This window comes from Prosopis cineraria, unplaced genomic scaffold (assembly GCF_029017545.1).
Source record: "Prosopis cineraria cultivar Desert tree isolate PC_DT_omini unplaced genomic scaffold, ASM2901754v1 PC9, whole genome shotgun sequence".
NCBI classification, from domain to species: domain Eukaryota; kingdom Viridiplantae; phylum Streptophyta; class Magnoliopsida; order Fabales; family Fabaceae; genus Prosopis; species Prosopis cineraria.
In genome coordinates, this window is record NW_026555340.1 from 6,271,542 (window position 1) to 6,298,606 (window position 27,065).

General features: G+C 33.8%; 1 pseudogene; it reads left to right on the top strand.

The window, feature by feature from the left end:
• Positions 1-26,742, top strand: part of LOC129320404 (disease resistance protein RFL1-like) — a 34,756-nt pseudogene extending 8,014 nt beyond the window's left edge.
• Positions 26,743-27,065: the final 323 nt, after the last annotated feature.

Below are 27,065 nucleotides of genomic sequence, written 5' to 3' on the forward strand. Positions count from 1 at the left end.
GGAGAACAAAATTTGTCATTCTATCGAATAATATGTGATAAGGAGATAAAGGAAGCTCTTAAGAAAATGACAAATGGTAGAGCCAACGGACCTGATTGTATATCTACCGAAGCATGAAAATGTTTAGGTGAAGAAGGGGTGAGATGGTTAACTAAGTTATTTAATGTGATTTTACGATCCAAAAAAATGCCTGATGAGTGGAGGAGAAGTACATTAATTCCTATTTATAAAAATAAAGGAGATATTCAGAATTGTACTAACTATAAAAGGATTAAGCTCATGAGCCACACAATAAAATTGTGGGAGAAAGTAATTGAACACAGGTTGAGATTAGAGACAAGTATTTCTGAGAATCAGTTTGGTTTTATGCCAGGTAGATCAACTACAAAGGCGATTTATCTCCTAAGGGGATTAATGAAAAAGTATCGTTATAAAGATAAAGATCTACACATGGTTTTTATTGATTTGGAAAAAGTTTATGATCGTATACCAAGAGAAGTGCTTTGGAAAGCGTTAGAAAAAAAAGGGAGTACGGATTGCTTATATTAAAGCCATAAAAGATATGTATGAGGGGGTAAAAACTAGTATAAGAATGCCTAGTGGTCAAACAAAGGATTTTTTTATAAAGATTGGACTACATCAGGGATCATCTCTGAGTCCATATTTATTCAACTTGATCTTAAATGTTTTGACAGAACATATTCAAGGGGAAATTCTAAAATGTATGCTCTTCGCAGATGATATAGTTATTATAGCTGAGACAAGAGAAGAGCTTAATTGTAAACTTGAGTTATAGAGGAGGACATTGGAGTCGAAAGGTTTTCATCTGAGTAGAAGTAAGACGAAATATTTATATTGTAAATTTGGTAAAGGACTATTCGACAATAAATTGGAAGTAAAATTGGGAGATCAAATTATACCTCAAGTGGAAAAGTTTAGATATTTGGGAGCCATTATTCAAAATGATGGTGAAATCAGTGGAGATATTTCACATAAAATTCAAGCTGGGTGGTTTAATTGGAGAAAAGCTAAAGGAGTTATTTGCGACCGTAAGGTGCCTAATAAACTTAAAGGAAAGTTTTATCACACTGCTATCAGATCGGCAATGTTATATAGTAGTGAATGTTGGGCTCTAACGGGATAGCAAGAGCATAAAGTTGGAGTAGCAGAGATGAGAATGTTACGATGAATGTGCGGACATACACGTAAAGATAAAATTCGAAATGGGCATGTACGCGAAAAAGTGAGGGTGGCACCTATTGAGGAAAAAATGGTAGAAAATTGGTTGAGATGGTTTGGGCATGTACAAAGAAGACCAAGGGAGGCACCAGTGAGAAGAGTGAAACATATAACTTTGAGTCCGATTAAGAGAGGTAGAGGAAGGCCTAAGAGAACACTCTTAGAAGTTATTGAATGTGATCTCTTAATTAATAATATTCTTAAAAGCTTGATAAATGATAGAGCACAATGGCGTCTTGTAATCCATGTAGCCGACCTCACCTAGTGGGATAAAGGCTTGTTGTTATTATATTAATATATTTACTTTATATGTTAATTTCATAGCACTATTTAATAACTTGTTAACTCAATTATTGTAATTGTTAAACATGTAAAGTTATTTGTTAATTTCATATAATTACTAGTTAAAATATTTACTTTGTTAAGATAGGTTGGCACCCAAGAGGGGGTGAATTGGGTGATACTTAAAACTTTTAAAAACTTGAAAAGAGTGAAGAGTTAAAGAGTGAAGAAAGAAGATGACACACTCAAGATTTATATTAGTTTAGCCACAAACTTGGCCTACATCTAATCTCCAAGATCACATTTGAGATTTTCAACTAAAAACACAAGCTTCAATAGGTGCTTACCACCACAATATAACTCTCAAGACTAACCTTTTCTTGATTCAGTTAGCACACCTTGCTACAATCCAGTAAGTTGTTACAACACTTGAAAAATCCCTTTTCAAGATTTCTGAGAAGATAGTAAAATCTTTTTACTAAAAAAAGATAAACCTTCAAGAGCTTTTCACAATTCTTTTCAAGAATAATGAATGAATGCAATGAGTAAAATCACGATTTGAAAGATCTTTAAATGTACAAATGATAATTTGTTCGCTCAAGGATCATTAGTTCTTACTTTAGTCCAAAATGAATCACTTATATAGTTTTTAAAAGTTGACAGACTATTGATATAGTGATTCTATCTATTGGTGCATTCTCTTGTGAGTAACTAGTATAATCATGCATGATTTTGCACTAAAGAAGTTTCACAAAACTGAATGTGACAAATCAGGCGTGAACATCTTGTCCTCTCACTCGTGGTTTTACACTTCTGAATAACCATTCACTTCTATGTGCCTAATCACATGTGGTACCTCATTGCTTTCTTGTGTGGTTTAGTACTTAAGAATATGCATTCAATTCTAGGTGCTAAAACTCGCATGGTACCATATTGCTCTCTTGCGTGATTTTGCACTTATGAATATACTAACATATCAGAGTGCTAAAACTTACGAGTGCACCATTTGCTCTCATGCATGGTTTTGTACATAATGAACTATCACTAGTTCTGTGTAATAAATCATGCATGGAAACTCTACTCTCTCATGTGTGAAATGGCTGGCAAAATGCCAAAGCTATTCTATGTCATCAAAAATCGTGTGGAATTAGAATGATATCACGCGTGAAATTGCAAGCATTAATGCATAAACTTATTTGATGCATATTCACACCTAGAACAAAGCATAACTCAAGTAAAATTTTGCATGATCAAGAGATATGGATTTGTGAATCAATGATCATACATGTGTCAATTTTAGCTTGACTTGAGAAGATTTAAGACTCAATAAAACAAAGTGATAAATCATGCATGGCTATCGTCAATCTCACACATGGTTTTGTACTTTGTCATAATATAATGAAGCACAAATGTTAAAACTTGTGTGAACAAAAAAGCCTTTCACGCGTGGTTTTGCATGCAAAGATTAAGCTTAAAGCAACATATAACACAAATTCTTAATCGCACATGAAGCACTTCTTCACACTCGTATGATTTAGCTGTCAGTATACATAACATGCAAAAAGTCATGAGTGACTTGTAGAATCAGGCGTGATTCTGCCTCTTCACTATGCAAACCTTTTCTATGAAAAACCATGCGAAAGAAGGACATTGTTTGTAAGTTTTAACATACTTAGATGAGTCTTAATGCATATAAAACAGGCACATGATGCATTCATTTAGTGATTAAGAAAAGTGATTAAGCTCTCTAAGTTTTTACATTGAATCTAAGAGAATTTAAATTACTTATCATAAACTTCTTCATCTTCTCTTGATTCTTCATGCTCTTGTGGTTTTGTCTTCATCCTTGATTCTTTATATCTGCACACATAATAAATATCTCTTCTCTTAGTTTTGTAATCATCAAAATACATGATCCAATAATCTCCCCCTTTTTTATGATGACAAAACCTCAAGATCAAGGTTCTTAGTTCTGTTTAATATAAAACTCCCCTTTAAACTGATATAAGAGAATTAAAAGATAAAAGTGCAGAATTATTCATCTTGAAATAAAGAGATTGAACATATGAATGAAAAATAAGAAAGTTTCATTGATAACAAAAATATTACAGTCCAAATCATCAATGAAAAAGTACTAAATAGAGGTTTAAAATATATAAAACTCCCTTTTAAGCCTAGCCTATCTTTCTACACATTTCTTCTGTCTTTTTGGCATCATCAAAAGATGCAGGCCTTCTCAAGAGAGAGAATTTGGATTCAGAATTTGGAAACTTGATATCTGAGATTAGCTTCCAAGATTTCTCTATTAGACAGAGAATTTGGATTAAAGGAAGGAATAGACAGAACTATTGCCCAAGTAGAAGAATCATTTAGATCCATAGGTAGAATGGGATCCAATACTTCTATTGAGCTATCAGTAGCTCGAGGAGAGGAAGGAGACAATTCTTGATCAGCATCTTCAACTTGTCCTTCAGGAGGTATAGGAGCTTGATGGTGTTAAGGCTGATCTTCAGGTCCTTGATCCTCAGGTGCTTCAATGATGGGTTCCTCAAAGTTTGGTGAAAGGAAGGTCTAGTTTGTCTATATTTGGGGATAGATTTCTTCCTTTAAAAAGTTTTTGATATTGATTGAGCAGGGGAGATGGCAAGAGAGGTCATAGGCATTTGTAACATACCGAATTTCTAATCCTGCGTTAATGACTGATTAGCGGATGAATTAGTGATTTAATGTGGGATTAGGATTCTTCATAGTAAAGTGTCATTTTGATCCATTGGGATGTTATGTGAATAGATATGAGTGAAAGATCAGAATCCTGAAGCAAATCGTGTGAGCATAATGAGGATTTCCCTTACTATGCCACACGCTGTGACGTATAGTGCAAAACTTTGATTAATAGGGACATGTCTAGCTCATGAAATAGAAGGGAGAAACATTAGAGAAGAGTTCTGGTGTGGAGAAGAGTGGGGGATGTGTTGGGGCAAGCAAAATTAGGAGCAAGGATGGTGTTTCTGACCTATTACTTATCGAGTAAGTTATGTAATGCCTTAACCTTTGATTCTACCCTATTTTCTCTTAGTTTTAACTAGTGAGAAATTGAATTTAGGAGTTCTAAGGAGTTGATTTCTTACCCTATAGTAACAGAAAAGTTCTTTGAAACTAAACTAGTACTTTGTGAAAAGTTTGGGTCAGAATGATAAAGTTTTGAAGCTATAGGCATGATTTGTCCCAATCTAGAGAAAGAGTAGTGAGAGAAAGTTGGCTAGTTGAGATTAAAGCATATAGTGAGGGGTAATCAGTAGTAATGTGCATAATCGAGTGTAAATTGTGAAACTTATAGCGATTAGGTACTTAATTATGATAATTGACACTTTTTATCAATAGTGAAATTGACTTTGAATGCCAATTTTGTGTAAATTCTATCATATGACGAGTAGATAAACGGAAAGAGATTCGAGTAAGGAAGTTACATGGGTAAACCTTTCTATCAGACAGGAGGGTTGAGATAATGATATAGTTTATTATGTTTATTAACTATTATAACTGTATAAAAGTAAATGCAAAATGACAAATTATCATTTTATGAGTTTTATACATGATTTGTTATTGAAAATGGTTTTAGTATAAACATTAGTTTGTGAGGTGAAATCTGAAAGGTTACTAATTTCAATTGATATATTTATATCTATAATATGATATTATATAATGTAGAAATGTGAATGAGTAGTAGAAATTATGAAAAGAGCATGATCATAGAGGGTGAGAGTTTACCCAAGGTATGTGGAGATGTGTGTGTGGAGAAGTGAGTGAAAAATCCATATAGTTGGGCTAGTACTGTAGACCATTCGATTCAACATTATATAGGCTGGTAATATAAGTAATTTGATACAGCATATTATGGGACTGTTATCATGAGACATTCGGGCAGTTTGGCAACTCCCTAGTGCCTATTAAGGTGTAGTTAGGAGTCAACGATGCCTTTATCACAAATGTGTGAAGAGAGAAATTATAGTCTATAGGTGAGTTAGATTACCTTTCGCTGGGTGTTTCTACCACTGAAAGTATGCTCAGGTTAGTAAGTGGTTGATCTAGGAGAGCCTATGTTGTAATGTCCACCTTGACATTACCAAAATTCACCACACAATCACAACAAACAATCATAATTAGGAGCAAAGATTGCTCCTAAGCTCACATTATCCATATAAGGGTTAAAACTAATAATCTTTTAAAAATAATTGAGGAATATTTAGGATCCCATAAAAATTCTTTAAATTGATAGTTTGAGCTCAAACTTAATGATTTATATAGGCTTTGGAAGCATGGAAAAGTTCTGGGAAGCAAATTACTTCAAAACAGGGCCAAAAATGTCATTTTTGAGTGTTTTGGTTCATGGGCTGCGGCTCGTGGTTCGTGCGCCATAGCTTATGGCACAGAATGCCATGTTTTCTTACTATACCGTGCATCATGGCTTGCGCAAAATGCACCAGGATGTACCTGTCCATGACAGTAATGCTGTCATGACAGCTTTTCTGGATGAAGTTTGAACGCGCGCCATTTTCACATCCGATGTCCGATTGGAGTGATTCAAGTGCCTACGTGAAGCTTATTGACTAATGGTACAAGTTTTGTTATGATCTAACACTGTATGAAAATTTTAAACAGTCGGATACAAAAGTTAGTTTTTTAAAGAAATTTTCAACCATCCAAGTACCCAAAACTCATAACTTATACCATTATCCCATTGTGAGGCTTGAACCAAATCCAATAGACCAAAATATACTTGAATGACCAATCAAACACATAAAAACATACCAAACACAAAATTTAGCCACTCAATGGCCATTTTGCCCAATATGGCCAAAATACACAATTAATACTACAAGCACTATTTGGCCTCTATTGTCACATAATACACTACCAATACATTATTACTATATAGATAAACATCCTTTGCACTTGTATTAGTATTTTAGCCCATCACCATAAAAATTACCACATATTCACCTCATATACAATATTAGGCTAAAATACACGATAACATAGTATGAAACAAGTGCAACCAATCAAAATGATATACATTCCTAGTTGGCAACATATAATATTATATAACAAGTTTATATACACCACTCAAACCAAAATTAAGCTTACAAAGAGTGTAGCAGATATGCCAGTGCCTGCCCAATTCCCTCCCTGGCTCAGTCTCACTGGTAGCACCTGTAAAATGTTAACCATGGGGTGAGATAAAAATCTTAGTAACTAAAATAATCTACATTATTGATTAACAAGCCAAGTTATAAACAAGCATTAAAATAAGTAACATAATCACATCATATAATATCACCACAAATTTGCATGCATAATCCTTAACCATTCGGTCCTCCAATACTCCCGACCGAACCAGTAGGCTATTTCACAGAACCAAACCATATGTATGGTCCCCAAGCTCACTATCCATGGTAGGACTATCCGGCCAAGGTGTCCTAAACCACTTCCGGACTACTGTTTCTCCCTATTACAAGTAATTAGGGTGTCGTTACTCCAACACCGCATCCTACAGATGCTAAGGAGCATAGTCTCTAACTCCGCACCTTTTGGGTACTAAGAAGAGTAAGTCTCCAACACCGCACCCATTTTCGGGCACTAACGAGAGTAAATGTTGCACCAGCGTCCTGAGGTACTAGCATATCTCCACTAGGGTGACCTCCCACCCTCTAATATGCCACATTTCACTACATATCTCCACTTGACCATGCATAAACAACTTTCTAAACAAATATAATAAAATCTTACCATTTACTTTAAAAATATAAAATTTTACAAACCAATACTCCACTTTTTCTAAAATAGTTAACCTTTAGTGAATTTATACATATATACGCAATAATCATAAAAAAGCACTTGAAAATAACTTATACAAGGTAATAAACAATGCAAATTATCTAGTTACCTCAACCCTTTTGTTACTAAAAGGGTTACCCGTGGTACTAAATTTCTTCTTGTGTCAAGGTAAATCTTCCCACACCACAATCTACAACAAGTACTATATGTTAATTTTTAATTAACACAAGCACTATTAGCTATCAATAACCTCCCAATTCTCCCACTTTTCACTCATATTCCCAACAAAGAGGCTTGTTAAGATTACAATTTTCTCACACAATCCCTTTAAGCCTCTTTCTGCTCTATGACAACATAAAACTCAATATCTCAACTTAACACACTTCAAAACCTCATGATCAAGATAAAGCTTGATCCAACTTCCACTAAACAACAAAGTAGCTTCATATTACCACATATCCAAGATCAATAAACCTAAATTAAACCTTTAGAGTCAATAGAAACCTTCAAAACATTGACTCATGGCTTAATCCAATCAGACCCAATTCTCACTCTTCCAAATCCCATGGAAAATGAGATGAAAAGGTAAAGGAAAAGGGTAGGAAACTTACCCAAGAGTTTGGAGACTCAAATGATCTTTAAAATCGTTCCAAATTGATGCCCTAATAGTGCCCAAAGTTGCCCCCTTTATACTCTAGGTTTTCCACCCCAAAATCTGTTAATTTTTTATGATTCCTGAAAATTTAAGTTGCCTGCTGTGCCGTGGTGCATCCCACGCAAGCCACGACTCACGACGTAGCGAGAAACAACTTGATTTTGCTCCCCCCAATGCCTCCCGACTTGATCTGACTTTCATCCTATCTCAATTTAGAGCCAAATATGACTCAAAAATCCAATTAGCCATTTAACTAATTTATTCCTTAATTAATCTATTTTTTTTAGATTTGAAGTTTTAGGATGTTACATATGTAACATCCCAAAATTTTAAAACTTGAATTTATTAAAAAATAAAATAAAATATTTATAATTAAATTAAAATTTAGAATAATTTGATAGAGATTCAGAGTTTAAATTTTTCTAAGCAAAAGTTAGGTTTTATTTTATTTTTAACTATGAAAAAAATTACCAAAGTTGACTTGGGCTTTTGTGCTATAATAAAAAATGTGGGCCCTTTCTTGTAATTTTTTCCAAAGTATTATATCAGCTTTTTTGAAGAGAAACTGAACGCAGAACATAGAAAAGGAAAAGAACAAAGAACGCACGAGAGAGAGAGAGAGAGAGGAAGAAGAGAGGAGAAAGAGAGGAAGTTAGGTTTGGATCTGGGAGGCTTTACGACTGTTGTGAGCTCAGCTACACAATAGTTAAACTTCCTACTTCAATTCTCTTCCTTTCCTCTTGATTTTCTTCAATTTTTGGAAGAGAAAATTTTTAGATTTTGATCCCAAAGGCTTTATTCTTGAGTGGATAATTGGATGAAAAGAGGTGTTTTGGACACAAATCAAACCCCAAGAGGTTAAGTTTTGCTCTTCAATAATTTAAGTCTATTGATTTAGTTATAATTTTCCTATTTGAGCCTAATAAGATTTAAATTAAGGTTTGGTTTTTATTATAAGGGCTAATGGTGAAAGTTGGTGACACTAAGTAAATGTTTTTAATTGATTAAAAATTATATAAATTAGAAATTAGTCTAGTGATGGCTAATAAATGGTTTTGGTGGTTAAGTGATACTATGTGAATGGTTGGTTTAATATATGGACTATTAAGATGGATTATGACTCATTAACTCAAGTTGTGTGGCATGAGTTATCGTCTTCATTAATACTATTTGTCATGATAAGTGATGTGGATCACTTATATGTTGTAGGAAATAATTGGTAGAACTTATTGAGAAGTGAAGGAATAAGATAAGTCTGATTTTGTATAAGAGAAACCCTTTTGGTACCAAAGGGTTGAGGTAATAGGGAAATTTATATTTCTTATTGCTTTGTTTGGCTATTTTTTAGTAGATAATATTATCTAGCATGCATTACATGTTTTAAACAATTGAATGCAAATAAAATTTGTTTTAGAAGGGTTTATAGGGTATTGCTTTAATAATAATGCATCTATGTTTACTATCTATTTAATATTGATGTTATTTATAAAAATAAGATTATTAGCATGCATTGTGATCATAAAAAAGAGGAGTTGCACTTAGGGAAGTGTAATTAGGTTTGATACCTTAGATAGGCTAAGGAATAGCTTAAGGGATGAATTATGAGTGTTATACTACCTTGAGTATTGAAGTGGCCAATACTCGGGAAAGGTAGAAAAAGGGTAGGAAGCATGATCTCGGTGGGAGTTCACTAATAGGGAGATGTGGTCTTGTACTATTCTATGGCTCACTGTTAGTACTTAGTGTTACCTTTTGTATTGTGGGCTTAATACACTAAAGTGGTTAGTAGATTGAGTATTTGACACCTCTCAGTGGGAGAGGGAATCCAGTATATGAAGTACAAGATTGAGTGCCTAGGCTAAGGTAGCCCTCACATAGAGAGTAAGTCAGGCTGGCTTTAGGAGGGAGTTAGCTTTGACTGCTCAGGATTCACGTCAAAGGAGCATAGGCAGTTCGATGGATCAGATTATGCATTGGTTTATATGTTGTGCCTGTGGAGGTACAGTGGGTACAAGATTTACCTACAAGTTAAAGAGTGCCAAGGGGCATTCTATTGGTCAGGAAAGGCTATATCAGCCTATCTCATGCATTCAAGCATTTTAATTGGTTAATTATATGTTATTTTGAATCTATTATTTATTTACTTGACCATGGCTTTCTTTGTAGTAAGGAATATCGATTTCTCTGTTACTGAGATTGTGGTTGTCTCACCCCTTTCTTTACAATATTTCTAGGTCAAAGTGAAGGAACCAGTGGAGGATGGAGAAAGGAGCATAGCTAGGAGTTGTTTGTGAATTGTAAAGAATTGCAACCCCTTTCTTTTGAGCAAGTACATTGTAATGTATTTAAGATTAGGGTGCAAGTAGGATGTAATTATATATATACGTGTGAATATGTGTGGATTGTATGGCTTGTGTATGAATTTTTGTTTGCTTGTAGACTTGTAGCTAGGAAACTTGGTTATGGTGTGTGGTTTTGATAGATTTATTTAATAGACCAAGTTTCCACTACAAGCAAATATTTATTTTGATATATATGTGATTCCACAAGCAAATATAAAGTGGTTGCATTGCAAATGGTGTGTTATGGGCAAACATACACCTTAGATAGAGTGGGTGTATGGGCCCCACAGAAATCTCTGAACCGAGTGAAAATGTTTAGCGTGTGTATTCATATGTGTATATGATATTTGGAATAGTTTTTGCCCACTCTTGTGTGATTTGTGCATTTTGGGGGGTTTTGGGTCCATTTTGAGAAATGGCACCCAGATAGTCAAATTTTGGTATAAAGGGTTTTTCTATCATTTAAATATTCTATCAGGTATTTTTAGTCCTATTTGACATGTCCAAAGTGTTCCCACAAGTTTGTGGCCATTAGGATGAGATTTAGATAATTTTGGAAATGGTTTTTACTAAAAAAACTGCATTTTTGAATCCGGGTGTCTAAATCTTAATCCAACTGTTGAATTTCTCTAAAATTTGGGTCACAAGTAAATCTTTTATAAGCTTCGTGTGGGCTTTGGAATCATGTCGATTGGATACCAGAAAAAAAAATGGCACACTCCGAAATTTAGTTCGGAGGAGCTGTCATGACAGCACTTTTACTGTCATGACAGCACTTGATAACAACATTGATGATGTTGCAATATGCATGAAATTCAATTTTTTTGTTGAATCTTTCCAAAATTTGGTATGCTAATAGTACTATTTAAAAGTGACATGTGAGCTTTAGAATCGTTCCAATCAAAGGTCAGATGATGAAATGGTGCACCTTGAAAGTTAGTCCGAAGGTGCTGTCATGATAGCTTTTTAGCTGTCATGACAGCAAAAACACCAAACTTTTAACGTGTCCAAATTTCAAACCGTCTGTTGGATCTTTATGAAATTTAGAACACTATTATTACTCATTAAAATTGACATATGAGCTTTGAAATCACTTCAATCGAAGGCCAGACAGTGAATCCAGTGAATCGACACCTCCTGAAAGTTTGTCGGGGAGGGCTATCATGACTACAAAATTAATGCTGTCATGGCATCAATTAACTGCCCCTATTTGCCTTATTTGCTTTCGTGCGCTACATATTAATCCTTTATACTTTTTTAAGAGGTTTTATACGTGTGTTTTGCTATTATGTAAATTTTTATTAATTTAAATGATTTGTTTCCTAAGTTGGTTTTAAAATCAACTCCTTAACCATACTTAGTTTATTTGAATTGTGTGATTTTTTGGATAACACTCGGGGCAAGTGTTACAGCCTATGATTTCGTGTTAGGGAGCTTTAGAGGTTCGGTGGATAGATAATCATGCTAAGGTGTAAAAGTGTTTGAAAAATGATTTATTTGTGAAAATGATGTTTTAGCTATCATATACTATATATAAATGCTACATTATGGTTTTTGTTACTTTAGAATGGTTATTTATGGTAATAGGCATTAAATGAACTATATCAATTACTAAGATTTTTATCTCTCCCGTAGTTATTAACGTTTTTAGGTTCTAGTACTAGTGGGTTGAAGGGAAAGGATATAGGTTGAGTTAGTGAAACATTCTCACTCCACTAAACATAATTAACCAATATAACACCTAGTAATTAGAGATTTAACTCAACAAGATAATTATCAAGGTTTAATTCAAAAGTAAGAGATCTTAAGTTTTCTAAATAAAAATGAGTTTAAATCAATCAAAATCTTTCATATCAGAGTAAAAATAGGTTACAGAAGCATGTGATACCTTAGAGGAGTGAAAGAAGTTGAAAATAGTTGAAAAACAAGATATGTGCTGTGAAACAGGGCAATGCGCCATAGCTCATGTACGCTATGCCACTACGTGTTGCTCACTATGCCATGCACTGTGGCTCAGGCACCATGCACCATGGTATGTTGTATGAAATTTTAACTGATTTTACTGTCATTTGACAGCAAAATTGGGGAACTTTCGACGTGCCTTGATTCTCTGTCCGACATCTGAAAGACGTGATCTAGGTGTCTATGGAAAGCTATTTACATGAATTAGCTAATGGCATGGGTTCACTTCCAAAACAAGTCATACTAGGAAGTTGGACACCCAAACATATTTTAACCACTTTTTAATACTTTTACACAAAATGGGTATCCAAAACTCTCAACAAGTGCTAAAAGTTTTTCCTAACACTTAGACCATGTCCAATAGACCTAGGACTACTAGACAACACATCACAAGGACAGAAACATTAGTATTACAAAAATTTACTCCTCAACCCATTTTACCAAAAATAGAGGGGGAGGTAAATTGTCATTGCATTTTACCCAAATCATTCAAAATATTATTTTTACACTTGCACTAGTATTTTGGCCCTATAAACATGTATATGTATATATATATATATATATATCAATATACACAAAGACTAAGGGCCTAAAATACAAATCTAACATTTCTAACAACAAAATAATGCAAGTGTGATGGCATGCATCTTAAAATTGGCAAATCATATACTATTACACAATTAAATTTAAGCTAGAGGCATACAACAGGAATATGCCAGTTCCTAACCTCTTAAATCTTCTCTCTCTCAACACCAGAGCTAGAGCCTGAAAATGTTAATTGAAAGGGGTGAGTCTAGCCACTTATTAACCAAGGTTAAACTTACCCTATATAGTTACATATCAACTATAAACTAAATACATGCACAAAGAAATCAAGTATGTAAAACATGCTAACATATACATATCAAGTATGTCATTTATCATTAAATAACATCTTTAACTCTCATAACTAGGTACATTGTCACCATATTCTTAGATATGTAACATGACCTATACTCATGCAACTTGCCACCACTTAATACGTGTGACACGTCATATATTTACTTAGGCAATGATCAACAACCTTATATCCTTCTTATTTCCTCAGATTGAAACCACGAACTATAACACTGATTAGGGCTCTATCCATGTGACTGGACTACCCAAGCTCACCAATCGTGAGGTATGATCCAGCTAAAGATCACAGGACTCACTCTTAGATCACGGCTTCCCCCATTCTTGAATCCTTGAGGTGTCTCATACCCTAGGCTACTCTCCTTGTTGAATCAATGGAGATAGCTAGGTTCTAGTCCCTTGACAAACTATAGGACAATCCCTTGATAAATAGTGAGATAAGGCTACACCCCCTGCACTAGAGGGCAGCCTAAATACCACATGAATTTTCTCTACTCCTAATTCTCTAGGTGAACTCTTGCCACTAATTATGCCATAATCAGTGCTCACTCATTTTCATTATTTTCATTTTTTGTTTACTCACAATCACAACAATCACATTAGGCTCATGACCATATGCTACCCAAATGTGTATTCTCATCATTTTCTCAAAATCCATTCTCACTAATACACATCTATCTCACATAATTATCACATTCATTTTTCTAAAGACATATGCATGTTCATGGTTCGAAAGCCCTCTTGACTTTACATTTTGCATTTTCAAGCCAAAAATAGCTTTTTCATACACTCATTGAAACTAATATATGGTTTTACTTTAAAATTCAATCCTATACATGTAACATTCACAATTCACATTTAACAATCAATTAACTATTAATTAATATATAACTACCTAAAGTAAAGTTTCACCCCAGTTATCTCAAACCTTTGAGAAGTCAAAGGTTTACCCCTCAATCAACTAGCTTCCAACTTGAATTTCCAATCCAATAGGTGACCAGGAGCTAAAACTACAATCAACCAAGCTGAATTTCATCAACATTACTAACTCAAGCATTTAAACCCTTAATTTCCACTTCTAAATTGCCCAAATTCACTCTGCAAGAGTTGGAGCCTATCCATTGAGTTTAATAATTACCTTTAGCCCCCAATAGCATTAATGAGCCATTAAATTCCCATTAATGGCATCACAAACTTCCAACTACCCATAATAAATGAGATTTTTGGATATTAATGGTGCCCAACAACCTAAGACACCAAAACTCATTATACTTAGGTTTAGATACTCTAATCTACTCCCATTAACAAAATTTGAGTTAATAAATTCGGACTCATACCCTATATGGATGAAATCACCATCCTCATCTAAACCCTAACTTAGATCCTTAAGAAAATGGAAGAGGAAAGGAGGAAAAAGGCTTAGAAATCTTACCTTAGATGATTTAGAGCTTCAAACCTCCTCAAATTCTCATCTAAGTTGTGCTTTAATAGAGTATTGGCACGTCTCTCTGTTTTCCTCTTTTCTTTCTCTCTGTTTCTCTCATTTTACATCTAATAAACTGTAGAAAATGGTCATCCACCATGGCAGATGCACAATGCACTGCACATATGGCAAGAGATGTCCTCCCTCACTTAAAAATGTTTGTGCACCACGGCGGATGATTTCCACACCGCAGTGTGTGGCACAGCAATATCAACTCTTCTTTTTCTTCTCCTTTTGATGCTCGGGTGGACCGCCTTAATACCAAACTCACAACTAAGGTTGAAATACCATTAAATATGATTATTAGACCTCTTTGGTCACACACCACTTCAACTTACTTAATTACCCTAATTAAGTTTAATTAATTATGGGATTAAAACTTGGGATGTTACAGTTGGCATCTATCGCCTAAGTCTTTGTAAGAAATGGTGTAATGAATTTGTAGATTGTTAGCTAAGAATGTGTATAAGTTGACATAGGATTCAATATATGTGCATAAAGTGTGTTTGTGGTATGATTGATGATTTTAAACTCCCTAGCCCTTTGTATATATGTGAATGGTGAAATGACTGGATGGGCGAGTGAATGAATGTATATATATGTGTGATTATGAGATGTTTGAAGAGTATGTGTGATGATTTTAGCATGTGTGATTAAAAAAATAAGAAATGAGATTTGGCCCAAAAAGTGTGAAATGGGTAGTTTACAGGCCAAATATGTGTATGTGCGATATATTGTACATGTGTATGGTCAATTAGGTGTGTATTGTCTATTTAGATGTGTTCAAGGCCTAAAAAGTGGCTAATAACATTTGGTTTCAAATTAAGACACTTGAATGGAAATGTTTTAGCAGAAAACGGTCAAAATGTACTTGAGAGTCCAATTTTTGATAGAAATATCAGATTGAAATGAAACCAATGTCATTAGTTAGATTTCAAAACAAGCTTCGTGTAGACACTTAAACCACCCCAATTGGATATCATATGTGAAAATAGCGCATGACACAGAGCAAATTGCTGTGGTCTCTATGCCACATGCTGTGGCACATTATGCCAAATTTGACAAAATTTTACTGAAATGCACATATTTTTGTTATGAGTTTATAGATGCTTCTGATGTGTAATAATTTACAACTCGAATATATCACTATATGATTTTAGAAATATTTTATTTTGGGATCCCAAGGTTTTAAAGTTTTTAAATTTAATGATTTTGAATTAATTTAGATTGCTTATAGTAGAGCATATGGTAATCTCAGTAGTAAGGCATTACATTAAAGTTGGTATCAGTTTCTCAAGTTTTGATGTCTAGTCATGTGCTTGTTTGTGCATTCATCCTAAACTTTGGCAAGTTATATATTATTCATTACACCTATTCTATCCCATTTGCTTAACTTTCTTTTAGTTTCATCCTAAGGAGGGGAGAAAATGAGAAGAAGAGGTACTCGAGCTTCACGTAGCACTCAAGTGTCTAGGCGTCTGGTAGAGGATGAACCTGTGCCTAAAGTTTAACCGGATGTGCCTCAACAAGCTAATAGAAGAGTGGCTTGTTAGAAGAGTTGAGAGATATGATGATTGATATTCAAAAAATAGTATGAGATCATGATGTCTTACCGCAGGGTAAAGATCAAGTGAAATAGAGAGAAGCTCAAGAGAGGCTGGTACAGGAAGAGGCTCATGTAGACCTGAACCGCCTTAAGCTTCAAGTAGTAGACAGACTGTGGGAATTACTATTGATCTATCTATCGATCAAGCTTGGAAGATATATGTGAGGTTCAGTCCACCGACATTCGATGGCAGCATAAAAGAAGGAGAAATCAAATAGTAGATTGAGTGCCTCGAGACAATATTCGAGCTGGTGACTTACACTTCAGAGCAGAAAGTGGTTTTAGCTACGGTTTAGCTAGTTGGAGCAGCTAAGAGATGGTGGGATTCAATGAGATCAACTAGTGGTGTGAGATATTCTTGGGAAGAGTTTAAGAGGGTGTTCTTCAACTATTACTTCCCAACGTCCTTCCGCATTGAGAAAGAGGAAGAGTTCCATGCATTTAGACAAGGGAACTTGCATGAAGAGGAATTCATCAAGAGATTCAATGACTTGTTAGCCTATTCTACATATCTGTAGCGCCACAATGACACCAAGTGAAAAGTAGAATGGTTTCTAGAAAAGATGTGTCCAGAATACCAGCAGTAGATTGCTCTGTTCAACATCAATACTTATGAGGACATGTGCCATAAGTTAAGAATAGTCACAAAGAATGGCAGGGAAGTAGAAGCTGAGAAGAAAAGGAATAGTATAGGAAGATTTACACCTTCTCTGGGTCCATTGGGTGGTGTATTGAAGAAGCCCGTGTATAGTTCGAATAGCTCTGGAGCTTCTGGGAAGAGGAGCTTTAGTAGAGGTTCTCAAACTCATTCAGTACAGAGAAGGTCAACGTAGAAGAGTACTGGGGTTAGAATTGGGCCTCCGCAACCTTCAAAGCAAGCCTCAAACACACCAGCTCCTACCTTTAGCATTGGAAAGTCACCCCAGTGTAGTATCTACGATAGATTCCATGTAAGAAGATGTTGGTCCTATTTCAAGCGTAGGAAGTCGGGCCATATTTCCAAGTATTGTCATGAAGGTGGAGTTGAGATGACAAAGCAGCGATCGACTCATTTTCACAAATCAATATTCCACTCATTTTCTAAAATAGTTAACCTTTAAAGAATTTATACACATATGCTCAACAATTCATAGAAAAGGAACTTGAGAATAACTTATACAAGGTAATAAATAATGCAAATTATCTACTTACCTCAACCCTTTTGTTACTAAAAGGGTTACCCATGGTACTAATTCTCTTCTTGTGTCAAGATAAGTCTTCTCACCTTACAATCTATATCAACAAGTACTATATGTTAATTTTCAATTAACACAAGCACTATTAGCTAATAATAACCTCCCAATTCTCCTACTTCTCAATCATATTCTCAATAAAGAGGTAGAGGAAAAGGGTAGAAAACTTACTCAAGAGTTTGAAAGCTCAATTTGTCTTCAAAATCCTCCCAAAATGATATCCTAGTAGTGCCTAAAGTTTCTCCCTTCGTGCTTTAGGTTTTCCACCTCAAAATCTATCAATTTTTGATGATTTGCAAAATTTTAAGTTGCCTGCTGTGCCGTGCGCCGCAGCGCATGCCACGCAAGCTGCGGATCATGATGCAGTGAGCAAAATGTTGATTTTGCTACCCCTAATGTCACCCGACTTGATTCGACTTTCATCCTATCTCAATTTAGAGTCAAATATGACCCAAAAATCCAATTAGCAACCCAAAAACATAATTAAATAAATTAATCATATTTTTAACTAATTTATCTCTTAATTAATCAACTTTTCAAATTTAAAGTTTTAGGATGTTACATAAGTGCCATGCACCACGGTGTGTTGCACATATTGAATAGCAATTCTATTGTCATTTGACAGTGACCTGAGGCAACTTCTAACATATCACATTTTTTCGTCCAACGTTTGAATGAGGTAATTTAGGTGTCAATCAAAAGCTCTTTTCACAAATTAGCCAATGGCATGAGTTTTACTTCCAAAATGAAGTCGTTTTGGGGGTCAGAATTTGAAAAATATATCAACCTGCTTGACCCATAGGGTTGGGTACGTTGATCCAAGTTAACACCAAGTCACCTAGGTTAACCCAAGTCACTCAATGCCATTTCAAACTGTAAAACTAAACTGAAAAGATGGCTAGGTTGTTGGTCCGACTACCCAATCCGATTTGGTTTTGAATACCATGCTTTCTACCTAAGAACAACATTCACGCATCCTCACATAGAGCCAAGAAGTTAGGCCGGCTCATTTTTTTTCTCATATTTTATGCAAGGCTAGACTAACTTATTAAAAATATGAACAATAGGCTTTATGAACTCAAGCCTAAAAACCCATAAAAATAAGGGTCGAGATCAAGCTAGCTAGAAAACCTTTTTTTTTATTTCTTATTTCTTGTCATTTAAGAAATTCCCTACTTAGTTTTAAATAATAAAATTCTAACTGCTAAAGTGTTGAATTACAAGCTCAAGCACTTCGAGTTTTTTTTATGTTATCTCTACATTCATGTTCAAATTTTTTATTTGTAGATAATGACGATGATGACATTAAGTGATCTTTTAAAATTTTTGTATGATCTTTTATTTTTTTTGTACTTTAAAGTTAACATTTGGACTTTTGATTTTGTTAAATATTTTAAAGGAAAAATTGGTAAAAATGACCTAGTTAAAAGATAAATTGTGTCCAAGGATCAAGTTGAATTCAAGGACCGAGCTAAATATTTTATTAATTAAACAATATGAGTAAATGACCAAAATGTCCCTCTGTTTAAACAAACCGAATTGGGAAAAAAAAGTTTCTTGTTCAACACGTACACCTTAACCAGAAGCCTTGCACCTTAAGCTAAAAGCCTTACACTCCAACCAGAAGCCTTGCATCCCAAGCCAAAAGCCATAAATGTAAGTTGTAATTTTTATTATGATGGGTGCAAGGCTTCTGGCTTGTATACATATGTTAAACAGGCAACCTATTTTTTGTTTAATTTCATTTGTTTAAACAAAGGAGCATTTTAGTCATTTATTCATATTGTTTAATAAATAAAATATTTAATTTGGTCCGTGTTTTCAACTTAATTTTTAGGTATAATTTTTTTAACTATGTCATTTTCATCAATTTTTCCTATTTTAAAATTAATTAGATTTTAAAAAAATAAAAAATATTTATATACAAGCTAAGTCCTATCAACTTAGCCTATAAAGATGGGCATGCTAATTTCCCAGCCCCGTGCTGCGTTGGGGGTTAAAAACAAAACGCCAGAAGCCATGATGATGAGCGTGCAATATCAGTTGCCTTGTCAACCAAAAACCCCTTTGCAAAATTAGAAGACTCCACAGCTGAAATAACAAAAAGATAATGAGTCACAACTAAAGATATTAAATTTATAAGTTTAAATAAATTTATAATAAAAATATAAATTTATATCATAAACTTGAATTATAAATTTATAAGAATTTATTTTTATTAATTAATAATCATAAAAATATGATTGTAATTTAATTTAAATATATTAAAAATATAAATCATTGAAATTAAACCTATCTACATTGATAAATTATCATATACAAGACATAAAAATTTAAAAATAGAGAAACTTATTTTAGTATTTTTGTTTTCTTTTTTATTGATATTAGTTTTTGCATATCAAATTTTTTTTCTTTGAACTAGGTCTTATAATTTTTATAAATTAAATTCTTTATAATATATACTTAACTCGCTCAACTAAAAAAATGACAAGCTTAACAAATTTAACCAAGCTTACATCTAGTCTTAGTTTATAAATTAGTTGACACAATTTTATAAGTTAAAAATATAAAAATGATAAATTCGGAGGCAAACTCATGAGTTTAACCGAATTTGTATCTAATCTGAGTTTATGAGTGAGTTGACATATTTTTGTAAGCTAAAAATATAAAGACGTTAAACTCGTAGAGTTAACTTGAGAGTTTGACAACTATGACCACAACTCTAAATGAACTGGTTGAAGAGAAAAAAAGAAAAATTAGTGCTAAAGACATGTGAAAAATAATATTTATTATAAAATATCTTAAAAATAATAATAATTGATAAGGACCAAGTGTTAAAATATAAATTTTAAAATACAAAATTATCCCTAATCAAATTTTCTATATTTACTCTAACTAATTTGACAGTTTTGTTATTGGCAATGATAAATAAACAAAACATTAAAACAAAATAAACGAAAATTTTCTTATGCCTTAAAGATTGGAAAATAAGTCCTATAAAGATAAGTTGACACTAAAAAATATTTTAAAACCAATTAAAAAATAAAATGTAATATTTTTAAAAAATAAATATTTTTTAAATTATATTTATTTATTTTTTAAAAGAAATGATTTTAAAATTATATTCAATTAATTATTTGAAAATTAATTATTTTTTAAAATAAAACAATTTAATTAAATTTAATATTATATTTTTGTTTTTATTTGTGAGGAATTGAAATCCATACAATTTTATTATTAATGGAATTTTTTTAACTTATGCAATACCATTAAGTTTAAGGTATTATTAACCGGATTTATATTAAGATTATAATAGTGAACTATGTTTATCTTGATCCTTCGTCTTAATTTTAATTTTTATGATGTTTTATAATAATATTATTTCTGTCAGGTTTTAGCAATAATTTTTTCCCAAAAAACAAAAAACAGCAACTCTAAAGGTTCTTCTTCTGTGAGCCTGATATATGGTTCAGAAATTAGAGATAAATGCTCTGTCCTTTTCCTCGAGCCTCTCTGCACGTCCTTCACACGAAAAGCAAGAAGGAACAGAAAACATTTTTATTTTATTTCCTATTCCACCCCTTTCTCTCTGTAGTTATTAATTGGCGTGGTATCTCTGGGCTGGGAATGGGATCACTTATTCACATGTGCTTATTTCTGCAAGATCGAGGTTGAAATCTAATTTGTATAGCTAGATTTTAGTTTTTTTAATTATATATTGAATGATTAAATTTTGATATGATTATTTGTATTAGTCTTATTTAATTAAAATCATTTATGTTATATTATTTTATAGTACATACCATTGATTACACAAAAAATAATCATGTATTCAATCGAATATAAAGGAATTATTTTTCAAATATTTATGCTAGTTTTTTATTATATAGATTTGAAATATATAATTCCATAGTATTGATTAAGCTCTGCTTAAGTGATTTAATTAGAAGGATTTAAATCAATGTACGTGTTACGAATAGAAAAGTAATTTTAATCAGGAGGACAACAGAGTCTAAATAAATTAATTAGAGTAGTGTTTGGATTGATTAATTTAAATTTAAAATCAAATTAATTTGCCTGAGAAAAACGTGGGCAACTGAAATACGGATAGTGAAATGGCGGGTGAGGTCAGCTAAAATTTTAAATAATTATAGTGTGAGAAATATTTAAAATTACAAAAAAAATATAATAAAATATGATTTTTTATGTATTTAAATGGGGGATTTGCTTCAAATCCAAATTTCTTTTTGGACTGCATTTATTTTTGAATCCAAATGCAGTCCAAAAAAATTTGAATTTAAATAAGATGTGATTAAAATTTAAAGTATATAGTATAATTCAGTGATAAGGTTTTGTCCAAATCCCATATATACACATTAATTCTGCTACTAAATAAATAAATAAATAAATAATATATATATATATATATATATTAAATATTCATACTAATTCAAATAATCAATTATTGGCTATATATTACGAGTAATCTCCATCAAATTGTTCATCGAGGCGGCTTCTCTCTCATTGCTGTTGGAGTTGCTCAGCTCGCGTCTTGCATCTTCCGGCTCTACCATGTATGTCAAACTTTTCTTTTGCCAACATACTTTCTTGTACTGTCAAATTTAGTAATACTTATCTATATACAGGGATGGGGTTTTCTTTGGACCAAAAACAGGGGATTGAGGTCTTTTTAATACGAAGTATAATACTCTCTGTTAATTGTTTCCCCTGCTGTCAAATAAACTATGTCAAGAAGCAACTCTTAGCAGGTGAAATTATATAGGTGTCAAATATTATGTTTTCATTTGTGAACATATCACTTGCTCGTAAAAATTAATAATCTCGTTTTCTAGTTTCACCCAACCTTTTGTTTTCCAATTACACCCATGGAATATCTTTATTTTATGTATAGATAATTTTTTTTTTATTTTTCATCCCAGCGATCTTTTTTTCCTTTTCAGTTCCGGATTAGTCTGAGGGCATCTTCTCGCCTTCTTTCCACATTCAATCATTGTAATTTTAAAATTATCATACTAGATGATGATGTTCGAAGCTGATAACGGGCCTATTTGGATACCCTTTTAGAATCAATTTCAAGTTCAAAACTATAGTTTTAAAAATTTTTATTCAAACACCCAAATTTTTCTAAACCTATTTAGTTTTCAAAACTCCATTTGAAATAAGTTAAAATTTATTCAATTTTAAAAAATTAATTTTAAATATTATTCACTTGTCACTTTAAATAGTAGAATTACCCACTCAAAATTATTTTAAAAAAATTATCCAAAAATCATCAACTTTATCACAATCAATTTTTAAAAATTTATCCAAACATTATCACATTTTACTAATCAATTCTTTTCATAATCAATTTTTTTCAATTAAAATACAAAGAAACCCAACGTGGTTGAAGTCTGGGGAGAATCTGGAGTGCCAAAATGGCTTGACTGAATATAAACGACTTCCGAAAAATAAAGGTATGTACATTCCGAGAAAAAAAAAAAAGATGGTTGTCTTGTTTGTATTATTTGATAATTTAATAGAAATGCAACTGAATATAGGCTAAATATTTGTTTAAATAATCATCTGGAATGTCTAAACAAATATTTTTTTTAATTATTATAACATGATTGATTCAGAGTCTCAACTTTTTGGACACAGCACAAATAATATGGGAAGCTGTAGCCTTCAAAAAAAAAAAAAAACAGAGAGAGAAAGGGAGAGAGAAATTTGATTCAAAATGGTTGACATTTATTTAAGTCTTTGATTCTTGATAGATAACCTTTCTTATATATAATTTAAGTATCTACCAGAAGTCCGAAGAGGAATGCAATTAACTCAAGTTGTGTAAAAAGGCATTTTTTTAACTTAAAAAATAAAAAATAAAACCAGAGAAAGAACAGACAAAGTTCGGAGCCATTTCTCTTCCTCCTCCTTTTTCATCTTTCCTCAGCTCTCTGCTATTGCTCTCGCCCTCCTGTTCACCACCATCTTCATCTTTTCATTCCCATTTTCTTGGCATTTTGTTCTCTTCTTCTTATCAGGCTATTCCTCTTATTTCCCAGCGCATTGGCATTCCTTTTGTTCCTTCTTCTCATTAGTGTCTTCACCTTTCATTTTCCCTGCTTTTTGTCATTTTTTTGCTGCTCCTCATCAATGTTTCATCTTTCCTTTTCCGGACTGAGTTGTCTGTTTCTTGAGCTGTTTCTAAACAATGGCAGGTTTCATTTCTTCAATCGCTAACGTCCTAAGGCCCCTCGCAGGTGTTCTCGGTGCCATACTCAACTTAGAAAACCAGCTCACCTCTTTGAGTAATGCTGTAGATCAACTCCAGAGTAGGTTTTTGGATGTAAAGGAAAATGCTCAATCAGTTGAATCAGTAGAGGAATATCCAGAGCTGAAGGTGTTGAACGAGGTGAAGGATTGGATGGCGAAGGTTGAATCCTTGCGGAACGAAGTAGAGCTTATCTTGCATCAAGGCCAGCAGGAAACACAAGCAACAAGTTTTGGAGGTCGCTGCCCCAAAAACTTGGTTTCTTCCTATAAACTCCAAAAGTTGGTGAACGAGAAGTTGTCGCAGGTAAATGATCTTATAAGTAATGGGAATTTTGATATCATAGCAACGAGGGTTGTCCATCATCCTTCTGTTGAATTTCCTTTGAGCAAGACTATTGGTTTGGAACCAACTTATACAGAACTCTGTACCTGCCTTGAGATGGATGAAGCTTGTATTATTGGTGTGTATGGAACACGTGGAGTGGGGGAAAACAACTCTGCTCAAAAAGTTTCATAATGAGTTTCTCCCAACAACTCAACATGACCCAGTTATATGGGTTGGGGTTGGGGGTGAAGCCACTAAGGCGGGAGATATTTTAAAAATTCAGGAAAAAGTGAGACGTGATTTAAATATCAGGGACGAGGCGTAGCAGAACATGACAGTGGAACAGAGAGCTTCGTTGTTATGCAAAATCTTGAAGAGTAAAAATTTTGTGCTCATCCTAGATGATCTGTGGACAAGGATTGACTTATTGGAACTGGGTTCCCCTACTAAACAGTGGCAGATCAAAAATAATAATGAGCACCCTCCTTGAGGAAACGTGTTGTCTAATGGGAGCAAGAAAATTTATACGGGTTAACCCTCTGACGCCTGAAAAATCATTTGAACTCTTTAAAGAGAAGGTGGGCGTGGATGTGATTTCCTCCCCTGATCGTACATTGAAGCTTTCTAAATTAATATGTGACAAGTGTCAGGGTCTGCCATTAGCTCTCTGTGTTGTTGGACAATCTATGGCTGGTAGGACCTCAATCCAGCAATGGAAGCAGGCCTTAGAAACCTTGGAGAGTTGCCCTTCAAGGTTTCCAAGTATGGCCAATCAAGTGTATCCTTTGCTCGAGTTTAGTTACCATGGATTGCCAACCGATACCCACAAGCTCTGCTTTCTATATTGTTTACTTTTCCCTGAGGACTATAATATAGATACAAATGAGCTTATTTTAATGTGCATTGCGGAAAGGTATTTTGCTAAATACGATCATGATGCATATAAAGCATGGAAACAAGGAGAATATGTAATTTCAAGTTTGAAGCAAGCTGGCTTACTGGAGAATAGGGACACCAAAACATTTGTTAAAATGCATGATATCACAAGACATGGGGCTCTGTGGTTGGCATGTGAAAACGAGTCAAAGATGAGGTTCTCTGTGAAGGACGATGCTGGGGGTAGTGTTCCTAGGCGGGAAGAAGTGGAAAAGCTGTCTTTATGGGGCTCACTATGTGGAGGAGGCCCTAGGCTTCAAAGTTTACTTGAACACTCTCATTGTTCAAATATCAGTACTTTGTTTGTGAATAATTTTCCACGAGAAGACTTTGAGGCAGAGCTTCCAAGTACAATCAAAGTGTTGGACTTGCAATTCAACAAGTCCTTAGGCAACATACTCACACAAGTAGGGAGGTTTGTGAATTTAGAATATATGAATCTCTCGCATTCCTTGATCATAACGTTGCCAGATCAATTGAAGGATTTGAAGAAGTTGAGATACTTGTTGCTGAATGGGAGTAGAAATCTAGAATTCCCAATAGAGGGAATTATAAGTCATTTGTCATCCCTTCAAACTTTTAGCATGCTGCGTAGCTCGAGCTCATCCCATGATGAAAATATGTTGTTTCACGAACTTGAAAGCTTGGATCACCTTCAAGAAGCACGCATCTCTATCTCTAGCCGCTCCTCCTTTGAGAAAATAGCGTTGTCCCCAAAATCGTGAAGATCTATTTGCGAATTAAAGGTCGTGTGCCTTTTGGTTAAGAGGTCGCTCCAAATATTTCACAAGTTCCAAGAGAAAATGGAACATCTTGAAAGATTGTTGATTAGTACTCAATCAAATCTATCATCGGAGGGTTCTGAAGTTGAGAATATATTGAAGGGCTTGTCCGAGGGACTTGAACACAAAATCCCCCTTCGCAAATTAGTCATCTCTAAGTGAGAAATATTTGATTTAGATTGGCTGAAACTTGCTCCAAATCTTGACCTGCTTGAGTTAAACAGTTGTGATTTATTGGATGAAATTGTGACTGAAGATTATTGGGCTGAGGATGACCTTGAAAGGGATGTTTTTAGAAGTCTCACTGGACTCCGTTTGAGGAATCTACTAGGACTTGGGAGCATTTGTGGCAACGCACTAGAGTTCCCTTCTTTGGAGGTGGTTTGTGTGACGGGCTGCCCAAATTTGAAGAAGCTGCCGTTTAATTGTCACAGTGCATTGGAAAATCTCAAGTCCTTTATAGGAGAGCAAGACTGGGTTGATCGATTGGAATGGGAGGATGAAACTACAAAAAATCTCTTCCTTGCAAAATTTGAACCATTTTAATGCATCAGGTATGAAACTTTCCTCTTACCGTCACTTTCTGTCTATATGCTTACATATAGATACTGATGGTGTAATATATATGTGAAGAATTCAATTTAGCCGAAAATTATGATGCTCCATGATTCCCTGAGATGATTTGTCGACAAATTTTCATATATCGAAAGTACATACAAAAATAAAAAGAAATAATAAAATTATTATTAGTTTGGTATTTAAATAAATTTGTTTGGAGCAGGTTTAGTTGGAGGCTTGAGGCGTCTGAGTTCCTTGAGAAATCTACCGTGCCTTAAAAGAGAGGGAGACAAACACTGGTTGGATGGGATCTCATGGTCTATTTTGCTGCATTTTTTTTTTGGGAAAATGACAATCAAGTCCCAAAAGACCAATTTTATGCCAGTTAAGTCTCAACAAATTCTAAAAGGCCAATCAAGTTCCATGTTATTTTTCCCCAATCAGAATTACAAAAGAAATGATGAAAATGCCCCTATGAGTAAATATAACATGTACACTCATCATCTCCAACATTTTCCTCCCGATTTGTCTCTTTCCCACCAGTAATGAGAGGTACATGTAAGAGGTGGAGCTGTACGTTGAAAAATACCCATTCCTAAAACAGAGTTATGCTTGAAAGAGATGGAGTTGTCTTAATTATTGACTCAAGGAAGCTTAA